Source organism: Papaver somniferum, chromosome 3, assembly GCF_003573695.1.
Source record: "Papaver somniferum cultivar HN1 chromosome 3, ASM357369v1, whole genome shotgun sequence".
Classification (NCBI taxonomy): domain Eukaryota; kingdom Viridiplantae; phylum Streptophyta; class Magnoliopsida; order Ranunculales; family Papaveraceae; genus Papaver; species Papaver somniferum.
The window spans coordinates 42654289-42659190 of record NC_039360.1 but is presented as its reverse complement, the minus strand read 5'-3'; the positions used below and the strand labels follow the sequence as shown (position 1 = coordinate 42659190).

General features: G+C 38.7%; 1 pseudogene; it reads left to right on the top strand.

Annotated features, from left to right (window-relative positions):
* The first annotated feature begins 311 nt into the window (after nucleotides 1-311).
* LOC113362368 lies at nucleotides 312-411 on the top strand (annotated as a pseudogene).
* The last annotated feature ends 4491 nt before the right edge of the window (nucleotides 412-4902 follow it).

Here is a 4902-nt window from a genome sequence, read left to right as displayed (position 1 = left end):
AAAAAGGCTCCAATCTACCACTAGTGTTACCCACTTCTAAAGCTTCTAACCTTTTCGCTATAGCAGCAATTTTGGCATCTGATTCATAGCCTCCTTCTACCCTATTAACGTTTCCTCTGCCGAGAAGAATTGTTTTCTGGGGTCCCCTACTACTTTCCCATTGTTGGGTCTTTTCGGCGACTTCATGCAAATATGTCATCGCGTCATCAACTGTTTGGTTCTCAAATCCACCAGTACACATAGATTCTACTGTGGTTGTGGTGGGATAATCTAAACCCTCATAAAGGATCTGAACTAACCTAACCTTCTCTAAACCATGATGAGGACATTGGGCTAATAAATCATTGAACCTTTCCAAATACCTATACAAAGTTTCTCCCTCCTGTTGAGAAAACGTGCAGATTTGCGTCCTAATAGACGATGTTTTGTGCCTAGGGAAAAACTTGTTCAAAAAGGCAGATGTAAGTTGTTCATACGTTTCGATTGACCCGGAAGCCAAACTATATAGCCACGATTTAGCTTTATCTTTCAGGGAAAAGGGGAATAACCTAAGTTTCAAAGCATCATCATCTAGGTTTCTAATCCTGAGGGTACTACAAATTTCCTCAAAGTCCCTAACATGGAAATAGGGGTTTTCATTTTCTTTCCCTAAAAAGATTGGGAGCAGCTGTAAGGTCCCAGGTTTAAGTTCATAAGTTGCTTCCGTCTCAGCTAACCTGATACATGAGGGACGAGTAGTCCTAGTTGGATTCAACAAAGCTTTCAAAGTTGCCATTTCTGGCGCTATCGGAGCAACAGGATTCTCTCCTCAGTCAAAGGACGTTCAAAAACAGACTCTTCAAAAGTCGGACTCTCTAGATTAAGGTAATCGAGACGCTTCGAACTACTAGGTTTCTCTTTAACAAATCTACCTAGTGCGTCTCTTTTACGTTCAGGCATACAATAGAATTTTCTAAATTGGAAGGGTAAGCAAACACAGATCAAGGCCGACTCAACCAAATCAAACCTATTCATTTCTAGCAAACAAAAAGCATGATGGCTCCACTTAGATTTTTTCTAGACCAGCTTCTAATCCTTCGAACGGGAATTCGTTACAATTTAAGCAAACCCCTCTGGAATCAATCCGAGTTAACGTAAGTTGAACAGAGGCGAGGGAAGCTCGGTGGAGCTTTGATACCCAAGGCTTCACCGGTATTACAAGGCGGCGCAGTCACGCATTCAACTTACAGAAACCGTCAAGGACTTCGAAGTATGCTTAAAAGAGTAACCAATATTTTTCGAATGACTTTCCTGTTAAGCTCGTTACCCTATCGGTCTCGTTCTAGTCAAAATTTTAGGCTTAGGTTCGCGTAGGTTACGTGTTCCTAAAGCGGGAAAGAAGAGAACGGTGATGAAATCTGAACCCTTATCTTGTATGGTCGGGCCTTGCCCTTTACTAGAAAAATAAATGTCTGTATTCAGTCCTAAACATATATGCATACGAAGGAGTCCGGTAACTCGCTGACAGGGGATTCGCGAGTGTTTAGAATCTTACCTCCCGTTCCAAACGGAGGATGAATCGATTGTAGTCGACTCGGGCCACTGACTCCGATGTCAAGTGTACGAACCCAAGGTGCAGAGACAATATCGTAATTGTCCTCCTTCTCTGCAAACAGTTTATATTTAAAGTACCCTTCCGTAGGGTAATAAAAAAATAATGTCCCAAAGTCCAAAAGTCCAAAAAGTAAAGAAAAATTACAAAAATAATAAACCTTAATACAGTTTTTTTTTTAAAGAAAATAAACAAACCCTAAACTAAAATTGTCTAAAATAAAATTGTCTTCTTTTCTGTTCTTTTTGCTTTAATCTTTAGCTCCAAGTCTTTATGAAATCACCAAACTCTTTGGCTCAATTTTCTTTATGATCCAGAACCTGTAGACACAAGATAAATACCCAAAAACATAAAAAATAACAAAAATAATAAAAATAAAACAAATCTAAAACCCTAAAAACAAGTCCGCGTCGGCGGCGCCAAAAATTGATGTGATTTGTAGATAGTGGTAAAAAGTGATTCGATTCTCGAACTTGTGAAGGATAACTTTAGATTTAAATTCAAAACTAAATAGAAAACTCACTAATAATTATAACAAACACTGACAAAGTTGGTATCAATATTAAAAGAACACTGAGGCTAAGATTCCACTATTTTCCAAGTTTAAGGTGATTTAATCCAATCTTTGTGTTCATGCAATTTTCTCGTTCAATTTGATTCTTACTATTGCAACAAGTAGATTTTCAAAAGCAATAATTGTAAATACCAAGTATGAAGCATCAAAAGTCTTAAACTATGCATACTCCATCAAAATAGATCACAATTACTCAAATAAAAATCATATTCGATATTAGTTCAAGGCAAATAATCATAATAAAATTGCAAATAAAAGATAAAATAGAATATACCACTTTTTGTTGGAAAAATAGCTTCCTTTATCGCCTCAGCAATGGAGTTTAGCTCCTCATATTAATCACTTGCTTAAAATATTGGGTTATGGTTCAAAAGTTGATTAAAAGGAAGGAAAATAATAAAACAGACAGTTTGCAACGCTGTATTTCCGCTACAAAGAAGCTGTTACAAACGACGAACTGTTACAGAGACCTGTTGGTTACTGTAGCAGTGTTACAAAATGAGACGCCTAAGTGTTGAGATATTAAGACTGACATAACGACTGTTTTGAATGGTGTTTGTTCTTTAGCTTCTTCTTCTTCTCCTGCTGGTGTAACTCGCTCTGCAACTCGATTCATTCTTCTCTGTTGGGTTCTAAACTTCTCCTAAGGTTGCGTAGGTCTTCTATGAGCTATCCCAACTCCTTTTATAGCCCACAGGTCGATTGAACTTTAAGAAATCTTCGGCTATTCTTATCTTTCCTCCACCTCAAGTCTCAGGATTTCTTTCCCTTCCAAGCTTCTCTACGAGGTTCTGTGAGTTGTAAACTTCTCAAATAAGGTAAGATAGAGTCCCAAATATAGTTAACCTCTCCAGAATCTCGCCAACTCCCATATGTATAACCAGAAAGTCCGATAATAACTTCACTTCCCTTTTTCGCTCAAACCGAAGATTTATCACTGTTTTATCGAATCTAAAGCTCATATCAATCCTGTTTTGACACATCAACTAAATTCCAATCCATTTCCACGTCAAACTCCGACAAAATCTCCTCCTAGTCCTCAACAGAACTTCGATAAACATCCAGCTCCTTTGTTTCTTCTTCCGGCTTATCTAGCCAAACTCATTCGATCCAATCACACCTACCATCCCTGTTTAGTCATAAGAGGATATATCCAATCCAAAGGGCCCATTGAATCCCGCCAAAACTCCAGCAAAATCTCGCCTGAAAATTCCGCTGCAAAACTGAATTTGAATTCAATTTTTCCCGCCAAAATCTGGTGTAGATAATGGGGAGCCCCCTATCCAGAGTAGGGGTGCCTTTAGCAGCTGCCTTAAGGGGTGTCCTGGGATGCCCCTTATCCAAACCGAGGGTCCGAATAGCAAGTGTCCTCCGGGTGCTTTCCGACAACTTTTTGAGCCGGCCAAAAATACCTACAAAGAAATAAAACACCATAATAAATACCAAAATAAGCCCTAACAATATATAGAATCGAGACAAATCGGACATAAAAATGTGTCTATCACCGAGCAGACGCAGTTAAAAGTTCTGTGAAGGTATAGACATTATTGTGAAATACGTTCTAACAAACGTAAACTATAATTACGAGGAGCGATGACGGTTTTATAAATTGCGTCCAGTTCCGGACGATATTAATAACTACGTCTCTGTAAACGCATTTTATAATGACCTTTATTCCTGACGGATTTATAAGCTGCCACGTGGTTTAAAATTAAAATTATTTATAATAGCATGTATTTTAATATATTACACCCTTGTGGACTGACCTCAACCTAACTATTACACCTATCTATTAATATCAACCTATAACTACTACATCTATATAAGGTGAGTGTTTGGTTTCAATCATGGCATCTAAACTTTTCACATTTCATTCACGGAAAAAAAAAACTTTTTCACCGAAACAACAATGAAGGGAAGAAAAGGCCATAGCCTAACAGGCAAGAATCTTGTGAACACATAAATCACGAAGCCATCCATGTGTTCACAAACAATACTCGCATACATCCTAATTCTAGAATTGTATGTCGTATGCATAAAGGGGATGATTATATCGATTCATCGACTCGAAACCTTCGGGCTTGTCATTGTCTAGTCGAATATTATCATAAATAATGTTCGTATAAAGGAATAAACCAAGAATCAAGTATAAATGTAAAGCATATGAAGTTTAACGCTGAATGTAAGGTGTTGAAATGTAAATAAGACAGATTTACGTGGTTCGGCACTAAGGCCTACATCCACGGGGCTGGTGTTTCACTATGTATTGAATGGTTGCAAAGATAGTCGAATGACTTTAGAGTATACATAGGTCTGCGGAAGTAGGGGGATTACTTACTCTTCCTATTTCTCTCTCCTATATTCTCCTATAATTGCTCTCAATTGGTCGACCTCTTCTCTCTTAGTGGAGAGGGGTATTTATAGGGTTGGAACGTGGGTCCCATTTCTGAGGCGTCGTTGTAATCTTATCTTCTTGTGCTTTGTGCCTATTACGAATAGGTCTTCGGCATATGCTGCGGCCTGAGCTTGAATACGAAGGATTATCCTCGCCTCTTCCACGAGCCGATTGACACGTGTATATCTCTTTGGTATTTAATGCGGGTAGATGGGTGTCTGCTCGTGTCAGAAAAGTGTCTCTTTGTCTGGTCACATCTGTGTCATCCAAACTTCCTCTCGGCCGTTGATCTGGTATCTTCCTCGGGATTGGGTGTGATAACACCCAAGGGGTATTATCTGG